Source organism: Thermobia domestica, chromosome 5, assembly GCF_964235325.1.
Source record: "Thermobia domestica chromosome 5, izTheDome1.hap1.1, whole genome shotgun sequence".
NCBI lineage: Eukaryota > Metazoa > Arthropoda > Insecta > Zygentoma > Lepismatidae > Thermobia > Thermobia domestica.
Window position 1 is genome coordinate 243,469,145 of NC_137458.1, and position 23,022 is coordinate 243,492,166.

Sequence of the window (23,022 nt, forward strand, 5' to 3'; positions counted from 1 at the left end):
GGTATGTTCTTTTTATTAAGGAAAAGTTGTGTTTTCACACACAGGAGTGTGTAGTGCTTATTTAAGCGTGCAATATTTAAATGTAAGTGTGCAATAATGATGCTGAGTTCAGTGGTGCAAATATTATCATCCTCTATTAGAAGAATGTAGTAAACATTTATTTTTAAAAAATCACACAGGAGGAAATCTAAATTTAAAAAATGTCAAAAATAAAAAGAACAAAATAAAATAGGTGGAAAGCCCATATCATACAGGTGAAACCTAAATCCAATGAAGATGATACAAAAAATAGGTGGAAAGGATATTATATAGGTGGAAACCTAATCATACAGGAGAAACCTGACTCAATGAGGAAGATGATCATAAAAACTAGGTGGAAAGCCTATCATACAGGTGAAACCTAGACCTATGAAGATGATGATAAACATACGAGAAAGGCTAAGTATGATAAAAGGAACGAGGATGAAACAATTGAAGACTAGAGTAAGTTAAACTTGAGTCGGGAATAGAATAGAATAGGAAAATTTAGAAGATGAACAAATATTAGGTAGTTAGGAGTTTATATTTAAAAAAATCTTTTTTTATCTTCTTTTTCTCTTTTTTTTTCTTTGTTGATTTTGTCTAAATTTATCTTTTGTTGTTTCTTAGTGTTGCGATTTCGTCCATTTTTCCTATCCCTTGTCCCTACCCACCCTTGTCCAAATAGAAAAAAACAAATGAATGATGAAAAAATAATAAAGCAAAGAAGATTGCAATGATGATAGCCCTGTTTCGGTTAAACTTTCAGGTGCCGAAACTGAAAGGCGCGATCTGAGAGAAAAAAAAAACCCTCTTGCTTCCTTCCCTGGTAAAATCTAAAACGACTCCACTGTTGTGGTTGCTTTACGTTCCTACGGTAATTTTAATAAATACATTGATGAAAGCTCCATATAATTGTTTCACACAAATTTTCTCCAAGCCGTGGTACATCTCTGTATGCACTTTCATCAAAGTCAATTTAGCCCTTTTGGCGTGATGATGTAACATCCAAAGTTACATTTTATTTTATTTGCATAGCCTAGAAGTATAATGATACACTGGCGCAAATCTCGAGGGTATGAGGGGGACATGTCTCCTCCAATCTTGGAACTGAGGTGACTGTCTCCCCCCCAAATAATCCGATTCGAAATGTGTTTTTTGGGGGAAAATGTGATGATTTGTGTCCGATTGCCACAAAGGAAAGTGAGATGAAATTGATGTCCTCCCAGAATAAGCCTCAAATCTGTCCGCCTCCCAATGTTGAACACAACTCTGCTCCCTGATCCTCCACAGGATTGTTTTCCAACTTCAAATATTTTGAGCATCGCTTAAGAAAAAAAGAAACGGTCTTACTTGTCTCCCCCCCCCAATGTTGGAGACAGATTTGAGCCGGTGTAATGATATATTCTGTACAATGCAGGGGCGGATATATGATAGACTCATGGGGGGAGCGTTGAAAGATTCTCAGTTTTCTCTTTTCTCTGACTTTTGCGGTAGTGGTGCCTGTGTCACTGGGAGAGCGAACAACCCTCTGAACCCACCTATAATACTATACAACCATAATAAAATTAAAGGCTATAACTATATTATTATAATGCAATAAAACAATAGCACAATTAATTGAGGGTAATAAATCAAAAGCGACTATTAAACATGTTTGTTTATTAATTTCAAAGGTATATTCATAGATTCTCCTATACTTATTTTTTTTCGTAAAGAACTATAATGCATTTCTAAATAATATAAATTGGGATGTATTTACTCGCACATAGTTATTGTGACCTTTTTCTAAATTTCTATCACTGTTTATCGATATAGAATTTTTGAGTTTCCATAACAAGCATGTGAGCAAAAAAATACCACTAGAAAATACTCTCAGAGCTGTGAAAATATCAGTAGAATATGACGTCAAACCTCTTGTAAAAAGAAAGGTATAAACAGAACTCTCGACGTTTCAACATATATTTTTCTGCGTGCTGAAAAGGAAAATATGGATTTCTGAATGGAAACCTAATCCAAGTGTTTTCTTCTTTCAGATTTTTTTTTTCGTAAAATAAGCACAAGACACCTGACTGACTGCTTTCGAATGGAAATGCGACAACTTTTTTTTTCTTTCGTTTTATTCCTAAGGATACTGTCGATCGCACAGCTTGGATCTAGTACAGACTTGACGTATAATGAAAGAAAATCTTTAAAGAAATAAAGTGTGTGCAAAGCAATTTGTGTCAAAAATTATTATAGTAAGTTTACTATCCTCTTCAGTGAATCACTTGTTGCAAACTTTGAAGGTTGCATGCATTGGGATTTTTCATTTTTTTTTGACTTACCTAAAATTTATTATTATTATTATTATTATTATTAATATTATTATTATTATTATTATTATTATTATTATTATTATTATTATTATTATTATTATTATTATCTACCTGTTGGTAGGTTCTAGGATTAATGAGTATTTTCTTTCTTCCTTAGGTATGGGCCTAGAAAGGTTTCTTTTAGATTACTCGGTATTCAACTTCCTAATTTAACTTCTAATTTCTTTCTGTTTTTCAAATCATCGACCAGTTGTATTCTTGGTCTCCCTACTCCTCGCTTTACTTCCATCTTTTCCTCTATGACGGTATGAAGATGATAATTTATTCTCAAGACGTGTCGAATCCAATTGGACTTCTTACAAAGGATGCTGGCTGAAACTATACTTTTCTCTCCTAACTGTATTAGAACATCTTCGTTTATTACTCTCTCCGTTCACTTTACCTTTTCCTTCTTCCAACACCACATTCCATAGGGCTTTAAATATTTCTCCTCAAACTTCCACAATATCCAAGTCTCTGAACCATATGTTCCAACACTCCCTACTTGATTTGATTTGATTTTGTGTTTAACGTCCCCTTCAGCAGCAAGGCTATATGAGACGTGGACCTACTGATTAAGTATCCGAACCAGATGAGCTCCCGCTGGGAATCGAATCAGGATCTCCCATGCCAAAGGCACGTACGCTAACCGCTTATCCACGAAGGAGCTTCCAACATTCTCTATATAGCACCTGACCAGCTTCTTCTTTAGTTCAAGATAAAGATGGCTAGTTAAGAGTAATACTTTCTTGTTGAATGCCTTTTTGGCTATGGCAATTCTTGATCTCTTCCCATTGATGCAGTAAGCGTTTCTGTCAAAATATTTCCCAGATAATTGAAATAATCGACCTCGTCAAGTTCTCTTTGTTCTACTCTGACTCGTAAGGCTGCGTTCCCACGAGAAAGTTTCATGACTTTCGATTTTTCGAAGTTGATTTCTATTCACATTCTTCCTCAGTGTCAACTATTTTGTCCATTCCTACTGGAAATATTCGTTGGTTCTAGATATAATAACCACATCTTCCGCATACCTAATCTTGTTAATAGTCTGCCCTCCAATCTTGAAATCTCCAACTTCCGTTAATGCTGCCTCCATTAAGCATTTGCTATAAACGTTGAAAAACTGAGGTGACATACTACATCCTTGTCTGACTCCTCTTCTAATCTCCACACTACTGGTTTCTCCCTGATTCAAGCGCAACTTCATTCGTTGACCTATATGTGTATACACGCTGCGAATGAGTCGTCCGTCTCTCTAATTTACCAGGATTTCTTTCTATTTTCAGTCGGTTGATGCTGAAGAATGCTTTCTGCCAGTTGATGAAGAACAAAGAAAGCTCTTTCTTTACGTCATGAATTCGATCTGACATAATTCTCATCAACTCAATGGCACGTCTGGTGTCTTTCCTTTTCCGGAATCCAAATTAATCTTTCCGCAACGTCTGTTCAATCTTACTTTCCGACCGTATGTTCAGTATGTGCATAATAATCTTTCCAGTGTGGGAAATAAGACTAATCACTTACAAGACTGATCAATGCACTTTTTAGCTTGATTTTTTATTAGGTAAGAGTGAGAAAAGCCTTTTGTCATTCTCCATTCAGGTATATCTCGTTAATGAGTGAAGTTAGTAATTTCATTGGATTGTCTTCTAATACCTTGAGCAAATCCGCTGGAATATCGTCGTCTCCAGTTGTCTTCCTCTTTTATGTATGCCTTCCATATTCTAAGGATTCTTTGGTGGTCTATGACTATAAGATCTTGTTGATCTTCGATTGTAAATATGCGTATGCTTTTGTTAGCTTTCCCTCCTAGTGCTTGTGTATTCTGATACATCAGATCATATCTGCCGCGCCGTTGAAGTTGCATTATTTCTTCACATATCTGTCCCTTGTACTTCTCTTTGGTACTGTCAGTCTCTCTTCTCAAATCACTATTCAGCGTTCTATAGTTTTTGATGTCTATGGTTTTCACCCTTCTAATTCTCCACCTTCTTAAGCATCGCTTTAGTTACCCAAGGTTTTCTCGGTGCTCCTTCCATCCTGACAATGTTGTTGGGGATTATGTCTAGTAGAATCTGTTTACTTTTCCCCAACTATTTTCTACTCTGCCTACCATATTGCCCATTGCACAAAATTTTTATTCAATCTCTTCTTTCACATTACTGTGCATATTTCTTGGTCGTTCTAGGTTCCATTTTCGATTTCTCCTCACATTTTTCTCGGTTGACTAATCAGGTATGAACTTCGCTACTGGAAGATTTTGATCCCAATTAATGTCCGCTCCTGGTAGCAGAGCCGTAGCTAAGGGGGGGCCAGCGGGGCGCCCGCCCCGGGCGCTGACAGCAAGGGGCGCCGCACGAGCAAGGAAAAATAAAAAAGTGGTGTTGAACATGAGTAAAAGACGAGTCGCTCCCAGAAAGTATTGGCGCCCTATTAGATAAATATTGCTGTAGGTTATCAATGAAATACATAGATTTCTTAAAAATTTTCTTGCTCGCTTCGCTCGCAATGCAAGAGTTTAAATAAGTCACAACAAGTTTTTACTTATTACTTGAAGATTTATTATACATGATTTCTTAATGACATGTGGTATACAAGGTGCCGAGTAATGACTTATAGTGTACGCATGAGCATTTTCAAAATCAGAAACGAGCAAAGTCGTGTTCGGCGTTTTGACAGTGGTGAATTTGCTGACTTCAAAACGTTTTTCTACCCAATCGGATTAATCACGACGCACAGTGGGGCCAAAGCACTGAATTCTTAGCAAAAATTAGAATTCGCAATATGAAGCGGAAAATTGAAATCAATTAGTTCGGCGTATGCAGTGGCTACAATAATGTTATTTCGACATTATTTAATCAAAAACATAGAGTTTTAATCATAAAAGCAAAAATATCCCTTATATTCGCGCCTAAATCATATAACAGATTATATGATTGGCATAAAGAAACGCGTGGGCAATATACTTTGATTTGGCAATTTACGATTGGCTTATATTCTTATGTATGAAAGGAAAGAGTGTACTTATTCATTTTACAACTGAAGAGTAATAAAATTGAAGAAAAGTTCTTGCTTCTCAAAATTATTTCAAAGTTGTGGAGGATTCGTTATAACAATGAAGATGCAAGGACCTTAAATACATAAAAAATATCTCATCACAAGTTCTCGATATGAATATATTATCAGATACATTAAACATATTATGATTTACAAGCATCAGTAACCTGTTCAGGTTGTTTCATATATTGCATCGTGCATTACGTGAGCTCATTTCATAGCTTGATTGGAACACTCTGATCTGGAGCGAGCGGAGGCTCATTACAGTTGATTCCAATGTCACTTCTGTGCATGCATCACAAAAACACAATACTGAATTGATCAACACCATTTTAATATGGTTCGTAGATTGTTTAGCATTGGCGTTTCAAAATGTCGCCACCATTAATCAAATATGTTTGACTAGAGTTTAGTTCTGTTGGTGAATGACAGAGAAGTATGACTAGATGTTGGAAACAAGATGGGTCTGGGGGCAAAATTCCCAGAATCGACCTATATTCAACTTTGTCACTGCGTGCATGTCTAATAACCTAACACTTGTTCTCACATTCATCCCAGCTCAATTCAAAAGCAGCATTGCATCCAGAATGCGGTTTTCCTCAAACATTTTCATGTGCTATATTTTCCAAACGTGCAAGTATGTGCAGGTTTTCTCTTTGCATACAGTAAGAACAATGTTTCTGTTACGACATATTAAAAAATCACAGACATATTATGCCATATTTTCTAGTAAAATGCCATTCTATCGTTTGACCATACTTTATATGCTTTCAGTACCACAGCATTTTCCAAATATGATATTAAGTAGGGGATTATCATAAGGATATGATAATGATATTAGCATCATTCCAAATATGATTATTGACTACACATCACATGAACATTCTAAATATACAAAACGATATATACATGTCGGTCGTGTCACCATGTTTACCAGTCACTGAATATCTACACGCAATGTAGAAATAGTCGCATTCAAAATCAATTTCCTATCTTCTCTCCGGCTTCAGCGGATAACCAAATTTACACGTTCCATGAGTTTATTGTAAGTTGCTATCACTTATTTTCCTGCACATTATCTTACGTGTACACTATTAAGGCTTCATTATAACAAATTATATCAAGTCAGTCTTTTACTTCATTCTTCGAGTTTTTGCTAAGAATTGCCTGGTTCGGCCCCACTGTGCGACGGTGAGAATGAAGGTATGAAAGTGAGAAGAGTGAAGAGACACATTCAAGCTGCTGTTTGTGCGATAATATTAAAAATAAAGGTAAACGAGGGGAACAATAACATTTTCGAACCTTAAGCAGTTGTAGAATAGGGACTTAAGGGATCAGAACTTAGCCCAAAGAAGTTCAACTTTTTTAGATACTAAGCACTACCAATGATTATTTTTAAATTCCATTAACATATGAAATTCTTCCATTTGAAGGAATTTATTGGGGTCATTTTTTTTATCAAGTTTTTGTATTGTCAGCATATTATTTTGTGCATACGTGTCTAATTGTGTGATGTTTTTATCTATCTACATACATACAAAACATAAGTAGGCACACTTTTAATATAAGTACGTGTTAGTGTATTTTAATATGTTAATTAATGATAAGTAGCTTAAATTCGGAACTTTCATTCATTAAGAAATTAAGTAATTACTATAATTTCAGACATATGTAGTAGCCAAAGTATATTTTGGATTTTAAGTACAAACATTGAACATATTCTTCACCTCCATCGATCAATATTTAGAAATTCACAAAGAAGGCTCCTTATGAATTTCCATTACATTTCCCAAAATATTTTTTACCGTAAAAAGATCGAAATTAAAATGCTATTGATGTGGTCACATACAGAATTAAATTAAAATGTTTACAATTATTATTGGAAATTAATACTGTCACCCATTTCGAACAATTTAGAAGCACATAGTTTTTAATGTATTGAAATATAATTTCTTATCGATAGTATTAAATGTTGTACATAGTAGTAATTTTCCTGAACTGTTCTCCTAGTGAATTTGTATACGACCAAACGTAGTTTTGTCAATCTTAACAAAAAGCCCAAAATAAGACTCTTGAAAACAGCTCTTATTTGAAAAAGAATACATAATGATCGTTTTTAGTTGTTGCAATGGTCTTTCCAAGAAGATTTATAAAAATTCAGCGTAGCATAACAACAAAAGCTGCTTTTCTTATATATATATATATATATATATATATATATATAATGATTGGTAAGATTAGTAAGATGAGTGTAGGGGCGCCGAATTCTACTTCGCCCCGGGCGCCGAAATCTCTAGCTACGGCTCTGCCTGGTAGTGTTTCCACGTTTCGTGTACTATTCTTGAAACGTTATTTGACAAGAATGTAATCGATTTGGTTGCATTCTTTATATCCTAGACTATTCCTTGTGTACAGCTTGAATCTTTTCTTAAACCATGTATTCGTCACCAGCATATCATGTTATCTCCAGAAGTAAACATCTGATTCCGTGCGTAGCTTCTACCTAGTTCAAATGGTCCTACCACCTTATCGAAGCTCCTTCTCCCACTAAGTGGTTGAAGTCTCCCATTATTTTGGCGTTGACCCTTTCTCTTCCCTCGTGATGCAACATGACACTAATCTTATCATATATATTAGTTCTGAGTCATTGTCATCACGGTCAGTTGTTGGCGCATACACTTATATTTTCACAAAATCCAATGGTTTTGCACTTAGATTTAGAAACATCAGTCACTGCAACATTGTTACATATCTTGCTATTTTGTTCCTCATTGCCAACGCCACCTGAATAGAATATTGTGTAATGTCACGATACTGCCTCATCGTTTTTTGACCATTGCACTTCACTCAAACTCACTAGGTTCACTTTACATTTATCCACTTCCGTTTTCAAATTTTCAAGCTTACTCACACGAATTAAAGCTAGTACGTTTCAAGTGTCTTCTTTTTGATATTATTGACAAACTGAAATCTTCTTTCCCTTGTTCATTTCTCTTTCTGTTATATTTTACCCTACCTTATACTACAACCATAGTTTATTCAAGGAACCTCACGTAAACAAATACACGTGGTGATTGCTTCATTTTATTGGTTAAAGAGCATTGGAACATCCATGCAGCAGAAGGAAATAGTCCATTGGTAAGCTACTTTGAATATTCCTGTTGCTTATAAGGGTCATTATCAGAAATACAATTTCTTTACAATTAAATAACAGAAACAACACTGTATTTAAGAAGGAAATTGAATTAATGCAATAAAAGAGAATACGCATGCGCAGAAAGTGGCTTTGACCCATCTTACGCGCGAATCACAGTTTACAATATGGCCGCGTGCGGGGAATATACTATATAAAACATTGGCTGGCTACAAACACATGCTTCTTGAAAGAAGCGCTGACCGATAGCCAATCATCCGATGACTGGCGGAGTAATACCATTCTGCAATGTTTACATCAGGATCAGAAGGTTCGTTGAATGAACTTTAGTTATAGTATTTTCAGTAATACTACAACTAGTTTAGTTTTGCATTGTTGACTACTTCTAGTATTGTTGCTCTCAGGAACTTTTTCTAACAGTTCCTCAAATATATTAGTTTCACTCACGATTTTCTTAATTCTTAAGAAATTTAGTTTACCGAATGCATTTATATATTTACCCTGTTTATGTGTGCTTGTGTCCGTCCGTCTGGAAGACAAAAAATCTTAAGAATTAATTGACGGATTATCATCAATTTGGCCAGGATTTAGAGAGCCAAGGATTAGTAATCGAGTGCGTTATTATGATGGAGGTGATCTATCCACTGAAAGTGGAAGAAATTAACAATTTACGGTTTTATCATTGATCAATCTGTGGCAAACAAAAATGAAATGAAATCTTTCAGTTTAACGTCCCACGATTATGCCCTTTAACCTAAGGGAGACGGATGATTAAGGCAAGTGGATTATGATGATGGAAGAATTGGTGGAATAAGAACATGAGAAGAAATACGAGTACTCCAAGAAAACCCATTGACAAGATGTTGTCCATTACAAACGTAGTTGCCTGGGGATCGAAGCTGAGATCCGCGCACCAGAGGAAAGCATTCAACTACTGATCCACGGTGGCCCCTCAATATAGAGTAACAAAGGTAATAGAGAAAAATGGGGACCCGGCACAAGGACAAACAGCAGAAGACCTAAACAGCAAAAGGCCTAAGCGGCATAAAACCTAAACGGCGTAACATCTAAAACTCATTTAGTGGCACAAGGCCTAAACGGCAGAAGACCTAAACAGCACAAGGCCCAAACGGCGTAACACCTAAAAGTCATTTGGTGGCACAAGGGGTGCGGTGGCTCAATGGTAGAGCGTTCACCTCTGGTGCCTGGGGTCCCGAGTACTCCAAGAAAACCCATTGACAAGATGTTGTCCATTACAAACGTAGTTGCCTGGGGATCGAAGCTGAGATCCGCGCACCAGAGGAAAGCATTCAACTACTGATCCACGGTGGCCCCTCAATATAGAGTAACAAAGGTAATAGAGAAAAATGGGGACCCGGCACAAGGACAAACAGCAGAAGACCTAAACAGCAAAAGGCCTAAGCGGCATAAAACCTAAACGGCGTAACATCTAAAACTCATTTAGTGGCACAAGGCCTAAACGGTAGAAGACCTAAACAGCACAAGGCCCAAACGGCGTAACACCTAAAACTCATTTGGTGGCACAAGGGGCGCGGTGGCTCAGTGGTAGAGCGTTCACCTCTGGTGCCTGGGGTCCCGGGTTCGATTCCAGCCCCCGCTAAGTGAACTTTGTGGTGGACAAACACCGTGCTCGTGGGTTTTCTCGGTGTTCTCCCGTTTCCTCCCACTTTATTCATTCCACCATTTCACTCATCTCTCATCATCACCGTCTCCTTTAGCCTAACCGGCATAACCGTGGGACGTAAAACTCAAAGATTTCATTTTCCTTTCATTGGTGGCACAAGGCCTAAGCGGCATAAAACCTAAACGGCGTAACATCTAAAACTCATTTGGTGGCACAAGGCCTAAACGGTAGAAGACCTAAACAGCACAAGGCCTAAACGGCGTAACACCTAAAACTCATTTGGTGGCACAAGACCTAAACGGCAGAAGACCTAAATAGCACAAGACCTAAACGGTATAAAACCGAAGCGGCGTACCACCTAAAATTCATTTGGTGGCACAAAGCCTAAACGGCAGAAAACCTAAACAGCACAAGGCCTAAACGGCGTAACACCTAAAACTCATTTGGTGGCACAAGGCTTAAGCGGCATAAAACCTAAACGGCGTAACACCTAAAACTCTTTTGGTGGCACAAGGCCTAAACGGTAGAAGACCTAAATAGCACAAGGCCTAAACGGCGTAACACCTAAAACTCATTTGGTGGCACAAGGGGCGCGGTGGCTCAATGGTAGAGCGTTCACCTCTGGTGCCTGGGGTCCCGGGTTCGATCCCAGCCCCCGCTAAGTGAACTTTGTGGTGGACAAACACCGTGCTCGTGGGTTTTCTCGGGGTTCTCCCGTTTCCTCCCACTTTATTCATTCCACCATTTCACTCATCTCTCATCATCACCGTCTCCTTTAGCCTAACCGGCATAACCGTGGGACGTAAAACTCAAAGATTTCATTTTCCTTTCATTTGGTGGCACAAGGCCTAAGCGGCATAAAACCTAAACGGCGTAACACCTAAAACTCATTTGGTGGCACAAGGCCTAAACGGTAGAGGACCTAAACAGCACAAGGCCTAAACAGCGTAACACCTAAAACTCATATGGTGGCACAAGACCTAAACGGCAGAAGACCTAAACAGCACAAGCCCTACACGGTATAAAACCGAAGCGGCGTACCACCTAAAATTCATTTGGTGGCACAAAGCCTAAACGGCAGAAAACCTAAACAGCACAAGGCCTAAACGGCGTAACACCTAAAACTCATTTGGTGGCACAAGGGGCGCGGTGGCTCAATGGTAGAGCGTTCACCTCTGGTGCCTGGGGTCCCGAGTACTCCAAGAAAACCCATTGACAAGATGTTGTCCATTACAAACGTAGTTGCCTGGGGATCGAAGCTGAGATCCGCGCACCAGAGGAAAGCATTCAACTACTGATCCACGGTGGCCCCTCAATATAGAGTAACAAAGGTAATAGAGAAAAATGGGGACCCGGCACAAGGACAAACAGCAGAAGACCTAAACAGCAAAAGGCCTAAGCGGCATAAAACCTAAACGGCGTAACATCTAAAACTCATTTAGTGGCACAAGGCCTAAACGGTAGAAGACCTAAACAGCACAAGGCCCAAACGGCGTAACACCTAAAACTCATTTGGTGGCACAAGACCTAAACGGAGAAGACCTAAACAGCACAAGGCCCAAGCGGCGTACCACCTAAAATTCATTTGGTGGCACAAGACCTAAACGGTAGAAGACCTAAACAGCACAAGGCCCAAACGGCGTAACACCTAAAACTCATTTGGTGGCACAAGGGGCGCGGTGGCTCAGTGGTAGAGCGTTCACCTCTGGTGCCTGGGGTCCCGGGTTCGATTCCAGCCCCCGCTAAGTGAACTTTGTGGTGGACAAACACCGTGCTCGTGGGTTTTCTCGGGGTTCTCCCGTTTCCTCCCACTTTATTCATTCCACCATTTCACTCATCTCTCATCATCACCGTCTCCTTTAGCCTAACCGGCATAACCGTGGGACGTAAAACTCAAAGATTTCATTTTCCTTTCATTGGTGGCACAAGGCCTAAGCGGCATAAAACCTAAACGGCGTAACATCTAAAACTCATTTGGTGGCACAAGGCCTAAACGGTAGAAGACCTAAACAGCACAAGGCCTAAACGGCGTAACACCTAAAACTCATTTGGTGGCACAAGACCTAAACGGCAGAAGACCTAAATAGCACAAGACCTAAACGGTATAAAACCGAAGCGGCGTACCACCTAAAATTCATTTGGTGGCACAAAGCCTAAACGGCAGAAAACCTAAACAGCACAAGGCCTAAACGGCGTAACACCTAAAACTCATTTGGTGGCACAAGGCTTAAGCGGCATAAAACCTAAACGGCGTAACACCTAAAACTCTTTTGGTGGCACAAGGCCTAAACGGTAGAAGACCTAAATAGCACAAGGCCTAAACGGCGTAACACCTAAAACTCATTTGGTGGCACAAGGGGCGCGGTGGCTCAATGGTAGAGCGTTCACCTCTGGTGCCTGGGGTCCCGGGTTCGATCCCAGCCCCCGCTAAGTGAACTTTGTGGTGGACAAACACCGTGCTCGTGGGTTTTCTCGGGGTTCTCCCGTTTCCTCCCACTTTATTCATTCCACCATTTCACTCATCTCTCATCATCACCGTCTCCTTTAGCCTAACCGGCATAACCGTGGGACGTAAAACTCAAAGATTTCATTTTCCTTTCATTTGGTGGCACAAGGCCTAAGCGGCATAAAACCTAAACGGCGTAACACCTAAAACTCATTTGGTGGCACAAGGCCTAAACGGTAGAAGACCTAAACAGCACAAGGCCTAAACAGCGTAACACCTAAAACTCATATGGTGGCACAAGACCTAAACGGCAGAAGACCTAAACAGCACAAGCCCTACACGGTATAAAACCGAAGCGGCGTACCACCTAAAATTCATTTGGTGGCACAAAGCCTAAACGGCAGAAAACCTAAACAGCACAAGGCCTAAACGGCGTAACACCTAAAACTCATTTGGTGGCACAAGGGGCGCGGTGGCTCAATGGTAGAGCGTTCACCTCTGGTGCCTGGGGTCCCGAGTACTCCAAGAAAACCCATTGACAAGATGTTGTCCATTACAAACGTAGTTGCCTGGGGATCGAAGCTGAGATCCGCGCACCAGAGGAAAGCATTCAACTACTGATCCACGGTGGCCCCTCAATATAGAGTAACAAAGGTAATAGAGAAAAATGGGGACCCGGCACAAGGACAAACAGCAGAAGACCTAAACAGCGAAAGGCCTAAGCGGCATAAAACCTAAACGGCGTAACATCTAAAACTCATTTAGTGGCACAAGGCCTAAACGGTAGAAGACCTAAACAGCACAAGGCCCAAACGGCGTAACACCTAAAACTCATTTGGTAGCACAAGACCTAAACGGAGAAGACCTAAACAGCACAAGGCCTAAACGGTATAAAACCGAAGCGGCGTACCACCTAAAATTCATTTGGTGGCACAAGGCCTAAACGGCAGAAAACCTAAACAGCACAAGGCCTAAACGGTATGAAACCTAAATGGCGTAACACATAAAACTCATTTGGTGGCACAATGCCTAAATGGAAGAAGACCTAAACGGCATAAGATCTAAATGGTACATAACCTAAACAGTGTAAGATCTGAACTTCACAAGACTTAATATCATTTGAAGACACAAGACATAAACGACACAAGACCTAAAATTTAGCTCTAGTGCTTATATTTTTAGGTCTTATGTCATTTAGGTCTTATGAATGATACCCAGAAAAATAGTTTCTTCAAATCGATTAAGCATCCCAACAATACATTTCAACTCCATCCTTAACTCTCTACAAAAACAGGAAACTTCCGGGTCTACGTACAGTAAAAACAGGAAAGGACATAGCGAGAAGCGGACTTTTAGGAATCAATTTAGAGCTCTAAAAATACTTATATCTTCTATCTTAACCCTGTATTTAAACCAGAAGCGGATGAAATAATTTTTAACGTTGGTCACTAAACACTAGAAACAATAATAGAAGCAGGAATTTGAAATCAGGTAAGCGTCCCAGAAATATATTCCATCTCCACTCTAGTCTTACTACTAAAACCAGAATTGGTAGAAGTCTACCACCGCTTCCGGTTTCAATGTTAACTGAGAAAAATATCATGGCATACAAACCAAAATCCTTCACGTGATGCCCACGTGACATTGCTACTTGTTATATTAATAATCCATTTTCATACGATGTTCTCGATTACTAATAACTTATATCTTGAATAAATATAAACTATAACTTATAAATTACTCCTTGAGTGTACTTCTTGAAGCTTCCATTAGTATAGCTACATACATTGAACTATTGTGCTACTTTTTCAAAAAAAAAAAAAAAAAAAAAAAAAAAAACTTTTAACACCAGTTACACAGGGTGTTTCAGAACAACATCGACACGTTTGGGAGGTGATTCCTGACACCAAGATAAGACAAAAAGTTTAGACCAACCTGGGTGCACAAATGCTTCCTATCTGAGTTATAGACTGCCGAAAACATGAAAAAATAAACTTTTATAGAGGTAGTTGGTGAGTACTTCAAATTATATTCCCGTAGCCGAACTCTCTCTAGACCTATAAGAATTGTTACGGAAGTAGCGCAGGATTCTGAAATATGGATATTTGGATAGGACACATATTAGTTCCTACGTAAAGTCTTGATCCGACTACGGTTGGTCCCATAGTTTTGGAGCTATGGACCTTTAAAGTTTTTTTTGTTTGTTTGTTTGTTTTCGGCAGCCAGAAAGGAAGCATTTGTGCACCCAGGTTGGTCTATACTTTTCGTCTTACATGGTGTCAGGAATCACCTCACAAACGTTGTCGGTGTTGTTTTGAAACACCCTGTATAACGAAAAACGTTTATGATTCACGTTAAACTAAAGATCCTAATGTATAGTAGCTGTATCCTATTCTGTTCCTTTTAACTCGCTTTAACAGTGCTTAAAGTAAGCATTTTTTCCATTCACATTCTTGGTTTTAGTTTTTACAGATCTTTCTTAGAAACACTATATAAGTAGGAACCTATTCGATTATTCGGATATCTTATATTTCTGAGCACCTAGCAGTAATAGTATGGCAGAAAATGGACCCATTGACTGGAAAACATCCATCCGGCCGTCTGTCTTTCTTTTACCATTACTTAAACGCGTATTCCTCTTTTATCTACGAAGCGTACATCATCATATCTTTTATTTCATTGAAAAAATTGAACCTGTCTGTGGCTAGGAATCCTCTGCCGTTCAAGATCTCAATTCAACGTGGCTAGACAATGACCACACTAAAGTCTGATAAAGAAAAGAAGAAATAAAATGGACGTGTGCAGCTGTACGTGATGGAAGCTTCTTCGTTCCAGTTTTTGGTGATCTCTTAGTGCTTCACCCATCATTTTCGATCGGTGTCTTGTTTTCGCCTAGGCTAACTCTGTGTTTTCTTCTTAAAGCTAACGAGACAGTCAGTACATGCTTTTCGAACTTAGTCTTTATATTAAGGTGACTCCCGTAGTGAAATGATTCACACTTCAATAGCCATTGTATTTAGTCTTACTGAGTTCTTTCCTTCAAATTCATGTAGTATCTTTTTAAAAAATATTTTCTGGCTTCTTTACAATGTTATAAAGGCATTGATATAAAATGTTTCCAGACATTCAGAAATTCTATTTTATGGTAGCTATAAACACCCGTTGTTGCTACGTTTTAATTCAGAGCAAGGATAAGAGGAGAGGAAGAAGGATGTTTCCACAACTATTCCACTACCCGCATATTTATCCTATGTTGTTATGTAAACCCTATAACACATATGTAATGTCTGTTGCATACAGGAAAGGTGTCCTTAGAAAAAGAAGAATTTCATTTGATTTCATTTTCTGTTATCATCCCTTTCAGCAGTGAGGTTATACGAAATGTGGACCAAACCGATTAACATGGGTTTCGAACGACATGAACTCTCACCGGAAATTGAACCCGGGCTTTCCACACCAGAAGAACAGCTAAGAATGTGGATACATTTTTATCCCCAGAAAATCCCCCCCCCCCCCGAGACGAAAATTTAAAAAGAAACGCCACGACATAGTGGGTGGTCTTGTAATCCTGCTCTCTTATAGGCGTGATAGTGTGGTGGAGAATTATATATAATGTTGAGTTTTTATTGCATAATAGTCTGTGCATCCCAAATGCACTGAATTCAAGTCCTGGGCGTGCTTTGGAGCCAGCTTTAATAGTAGATCGCATGCTTTATAACCTTAGCCTTGAATAAGGACATAAAATACAAAAGCTCAAAAGTATCGATATATCATAATCATTGGTTTACTTGGAAAGCAAAGCGTTTGGAACATGTTTTAACATATAGTGGCAATAATAATCATTCTCTTACTGATATTGTTCACAAACTAAATACAACTTTCTTACAGGGCTGTCTATAATTTTTATTATAAATTGACTAGAAATGTTACACTTTCGGGAATATATCACTTCCTTCTTCAGACTACTACTCCAACTGAAATCATAAATAATATGTATGTCCATTGTTGTGACATTTTAAATTCTTAACAGACATAATAAATTGTTAACAAATCTTTATATTGCTTTTAACATATATTAACTAAAATAAATACTAATGTACTACCTAAATATTGCATTTTTTTATCTGATTGGTAGAGATAACAAATGATGTAATATTGTTTATGATTTAAGTCGCATTTAGTTTGTGTTTAAGATGGACACAAGGCCTTTTTATCATGATATTGTTCCTAATGTATATAACTGTACATGGTTTATCTGCGAGAAACCGAACTGCGGTTTCCCTCGTGACAGGCTAGGATACTTACATAAACTAAAATGAATCAATAGTCTTAAAAATCTCAATATCTCATTGTTTTGAACTTCAATATTTGATGAAATTAACGCAAGAATTCATATCCAATCCGATGTTAGTTGTATCATTTGATAATAGAGTATTATTATTAGTGTAAGGGTTAGGAGGCTTATACAAGGGATGAGTTATTAACAGTTCTTTTAACATATCTTTCTAGCTGTGTAACGTGCTACCTACTGCTTAACTCCTCAGTTACTCGAGATTTAAATCGCCCCTTGACTGTTCAGACGGAAGAGAAGGTACTTTGTACCGTTTACTTCCATTCTCGAAACATCATCTTTAAGCCGACACGAATATGGTAAATACAGTACTTAAGAGCTTTTGACATTTCAAAATTGTATTTCAAAAGTCACTATGACGTAGTGATGTTGAAACTATATGAAGAAGATGAGATCATTTCCAAGTAAGTTCGTCGGAAGCATGTAAAGAAGAAAGGTCTTAACCACGTAGGTTAATAGGAAGTATCGAAGAAGGGAATATCACTACCCCGTATGTACATCGGAGGCATGTGAAGAAGTGGTGGTCTTAAGCATGTAGGTAGTTCGGAAGTAAGTAGAGAAGGCAATGTCACTATCATGTAGGTAGATCGGAAGCATATGAAGGAGGGAATGTAACTACCACGTATGTAGGTCGGAAGCATGTAAAGAAAGATATGTGACTGCCACGAAGGTAGGTCGGAAGCATGTAAAGAAGGATATATCACTACTACGTAGGTAGATCGGAAGCATTGAAAGAAGAGTACGTCAATATCACGTAGGTAAATCGGAAGCATGTGGAGAAGGGGAGCTCACAACTACGTAGGTAAATCCGAAACATGTGGAGACCAGGAAGTTAGTACGAGGTAGGTAAGTTGACACTGGGGGTAAATTAGGGTCTGAAAAATTAACCGAGTTTCTGTCCAAGGGAAGCACCTCCACAATGAATCGTATCTGACATCATATACATACAATGCATGCACTTTCATCACTTGACCTAGAAAGACTAAAACATATCTGAATAAAAAATATACAGGTCGATACGTACAGAGACGAAACTTCTTCCCAATAATTTTGATATTTTGTAGCATTATTTATCACAATTTTCGCATTTATGTCGCATTTATTTTTTAAAATGTAGCACAAGATTTTTTTTTAAAAAAAATATGGTACTACTAAACAATATATTTTTGGTAGTAAGGTATATCTAATACAAAAATGAGGATATGCCTTGATTAGGTGCACATTCTAACTAATGTATTCACTGAAATATAGAAATTAATGCAAAAATTTCAATATTTCCTCGAAACTTATCCTTAGTTCAAAGATAACATGCAGCAAGACATTACGAATTCCTTTAAGTTTGTTCTCCTGTCAGTAACAATCATATTATACTTGGGAAAGAACCTCTTGGCATCAACACTCGAGAAGACAGGTAATCATAATGCACGTAACGAGTTGACAGCAAAAGACCTATGGTTAACTTTTAAACTCTTTAACAATGCTACAATGTCAACTTCCTTATCCTCTCTGTTGAGAACTTCAATAACGTTACTTTTAAATTCACGATAAGCAACCAACAGATCATGAACTTTTTCACCACAGTCAACGCTGTAAACAACGCTACATTTTTATGAAATGAAACAGTTTCTGGATCAAATAACTCGCAGAGCTTTCCGTAAACTCTCTACACAGAATTGTGGTCACTTGCTTGCGTATAATTTTGCAGCTTCACCAATACTTTTGAGACGCAGTTTTGAACTTTACTTCAACTTCAGCCTGCTGAGAAGCACTCCCTTTTTAAATTAACTTCGCAGTAGTAGATTCAAATTTTCCTGCTTGAGCGAACTCTAATTTATTTCGCAAGTTTTTCGTTTTCCCGACAGTAAGTTGAGCATAAGGGTAATTGGACCCTTCTAATTCTTTAATCAGTTGAGCAACAGCGCTTCCATGTTCACTGACAAATGATGCTTGCACTTGAACCTCAAAATCCTGCTCCCGCCAAGTGAACTTTGTGGTGGACAAACACCGTGTGCGTGGGTTTTCTCGGGATTCTCCCGTTTCCTCCCACTTTCTTCATTCCACCATTTCATTCATTACTCATTATCACCGTCTCCTTTAGCCTAACCGGCATAACCGTGGGACGTAAAACTCAAAATTTCATTTCATTTTTCATTTTTGAACCTCAAACTTGCCTTTTTATTGTTACTGCTAACTTTTTCTAGCCACTGACTTGCATGAGATGAAGGCATGTTAAATAATATTGGAAATGCGCTTTTCAGTTATTATTAGCAATAATTAGCAAGAATTCCACGTTTTCGCTTTTATTCGCATTTATCGCAAGTAATGCCGAATTTCGCAAAAAAAAAATCGCGATAATATAAACATGATTTCTGGCTCTAAAACGAAACGTAAGAGGTTTCCCGAAACAAATACAATTATTTAATGTTTTGCACATCGCTTTAGCGAAAACGTTTCGTCTCTAGATATGTAATATACCTTACATTATACACGTCTACATACACAGCACTCAGAGGTTTTTTGCTTCTTAAAGAGAAAGGGCTTACTATTTTGGAAGGGGAATTCCCAATCATTTCCTCCTATAATTTACAAACAAATAAGTTTGAAAAAATAGAAACTAAGAAAGAAACGAGGGGTAAAGTGTTAGCGAGATCCAAGTAAATGTAATTACAACAGAGGAAAATTAATGACAAATTAAAGATTTCAGTACCGCAAAGGAAGGTCGATATCTATTTTTAGACTCTCAGCACGTACAAAATTCCACCCACATTAGGAGCCATTTTAATCTCAACTTCCTTCAACTAAGGTCTCTAGGAATTATTTTCCATTTGCTCGTTCATTATTAGATGTATTACACAAAGTTAAAAATTGAGGTTTACACAAACCCAAAAGCAGCTTCAGCAGCTACCTAAAAAGAGAAAAAGTAATATTTAGAGAAGATGAGCAAATAAGCTCATAATTTCCTTCTCAGAAATATAACTTTCTTCTTTGACGGATTTTACCAGCTTTCGTTAGATTATATCTGTCATTTGCTGGCGGGGAATCTACCAAGGATGTAAACAGAAAGCAATTATTTCGAATTAGTTCTGTGTTCTCAAGGGACATAGAGAAAGAGAAAGGTTATTGTTATTTCAGTCTCCTTATATGGAATATTATAATTTTCTGTTTGTTTAATAATCAAATGTTTTCTTTCTTTGTCAGTTAAGGCAATGTCAAAAGTTCTGAAAGGTTTACAAAATTTCGTAGTATTTGCTTACATAAGGTAAGGTACGTGCATCGCTGCTAGACATATACCGCCTTATGCAGAGCTATTTTGACGTATGATTAGCGTCATACTAAAGGTTTGGCTATTGCAGGAATTATATGTTACTCGAACTCTTTAGTATGGCACTATTCACGCCTCAGAATGACTCTGTATAAGGTCCATAATGTCTGATCAATCAGTTTAAAGTCCCACGATTCCGACCTTTAGGCTAAAGGAGTCGATGATTAAAGTAAATGAATGATAATGCTAGAATTGGTGGAATGAAGCTGTAAGAAAAGACGGGAATATCAGAGGAAATCCATGGACACGATGTGGACACAAATTGGCAACAAACGACATATTTTATGTTATATAATTACCTTTTTTACTTATTTCCTTTAAAACTACGCATGAGAATTTAAAAAGCATGTGATTTTGTTCCGCTCGATTTGATCTAACGATTCACAATGTATCCTTTTAGACAATATTATAGCTAATCAAGAATTAAGGCTTAAAGATAGTCATAATTTTCAGCTATATCTCCTCAGTCATACTGAATACTATCGTCTTACCATCTGCCATTTCCTTAATCATACTGAGTACTTTCGTCTCGCTTAAGCTATTTCCTTAACCATACTGTGTACTATCGTCTTGCTTCTGCCATCTCCTTAATTATACTGAGTACTATCGTCCTGCCTATACCATCTCCTTAATCATACTGAGCACTATCGTCCTGCCTATACCATCTCCGTAATAATACTAAGTACTATCGTCTTACTTCTGCCATCTCCTTAATCATACTGAGTACTGCCGTCCTGCCTATACCATCTCCTTAATCATACTGAGTACTATCGTCTTGCTTCTGCCATCTCCTTAATCATACTGAGTACTATGGTCTTGCTTCTGCCATCTCCTTAATCATACTGAGTACTATGGTCTTGCTTCTGCCATCTCCTTAATTATACTGAGTACGATTGTCTTGCTTCTGCCATCTCCCTAATCATACTGAGTACTATCGTCCTGCCTATACCATCTCCGTAATAATACTAAGTACTATCGTCTTACTTCTGCCATCTCCTTAATTTTACTGAATACTATCGTCTTACTTCTGCCATCTCCTTAATCATACTGAGTACTGCCGTCCTGCCTATACCACCTCCTTAATCATACTGAGTACTGTCGTCTTACTTCTGCCATCTCCTTAATTGTACTGAGTACGATTGTCTTGCTTCTGCCATCTCCTTAATCATACTGAGTACTATCGTCTTATTCTGCCATCTCCTTAATCATACTGAGCACTATCGTCCTGCCTATACCATCTCCTTAATCATACTGACAAGGAAGGGTCACGCAGTGCTCCGCTGAGCTTCGAACGAGACAATTGTGTTTGGATTTTATATGTTATAACTAGAAGAATCCCGAAGTTATACATGCCACCGGGCGGAATGTCGTGAGTTACAACATAATATTTTGTAATATAGAAGCTACAAAGCTGGCAGAATAGTTTGAACCTAGTCATTTGTTCGGAAACGGTTGGGTAAATGGAAAACTCGGACAATACGTATTCCATCATTTTCAAGGGCACCCTTTTCCGGATAAAAGAAGTTTGCCCCAGGGTCATCGCAGGGTTCCAGACGGGGTCCAACTTAAAAGTTTCAAATGGCAAGGGGGTTTAAGTAGCACATCGTTTGAAAGCTGTTGTAAAATGAAAGAAAATGCAGCAAGTCTTGACTCTCTACGACAACTCTGTGCAAAATGGCGGAGAATCAAAATGTAAACAAAAACTTAATTGAAAAGTTCATGGTCACCCCTATAAATCGGAAACGGCAAGACAAATGTGAAAATAATAAAGAGTGTGGCATTATTTTCAAAGTACAACAATTTAAGTTAAAACGTCTTGTCCCAGTGTTCCCACAGGGTCCCAGGTGGATAAACACGTTGGATAAACTTCTCCGTATGATACATTAAGTATTTTAAAGAACATTAATAAAGCCATTCTTTCAAAACAATAAGCTGTACTAGAAAAACTGTGAGTATAAGTAAGGAAGAAATTCAGAAAAGTTAATAAAATTACCAGGGATCCTTGGCACATACTTGGTTTGAAATTACAAGAAGCAACTGTCAAATTTACTGCCAAAATATTGCTAAATTATATTACATCGTTACAGAAGAAATGCGACAAAACATTATTATTGATCGTTATTTGAATATCATTATAATTTGTTTCACCAATTACAACAAAAATCTCTAAAGTAATATACATAAATTATTGTAACCTAATCTATCTAAATATTTAGATTCGAAAATCGAGTACGGGGCATGGGCAGCTCAGTAGTAGAGCGTCCATCATCTATGGTGCATGGGGTCCGTAGTTCGACCCGAGCTCGCTCCAAGTGAACTTTCTGGTGGACCAACATCGTATGCGTGAATTTTCTCGGGGTTCTCCCATTTCCTCCCACTTTCTTCATTAAACCATTTCATTCGTTTCTCATCGCCCCGTCTCCTTTAGCTTAGCCGACATAACCGTGGGAAGTAACACTTGAAAGACTTTTTCGAAAATCAAGCAGCATCTATATAACAAATTTTAGAACGTAAGTTTGTGTATTGGATTGGTTCATAGTAATCACTTCACTTTATCGTATTGCAATGAAGGTGATATACAGGAACCAATCACCATTCTATAGTAAGTCGATCTACATCATTTGGGCAAAATATTTTTTATAAGAGTTTATTATTGTGGTAAAGCAATGTTA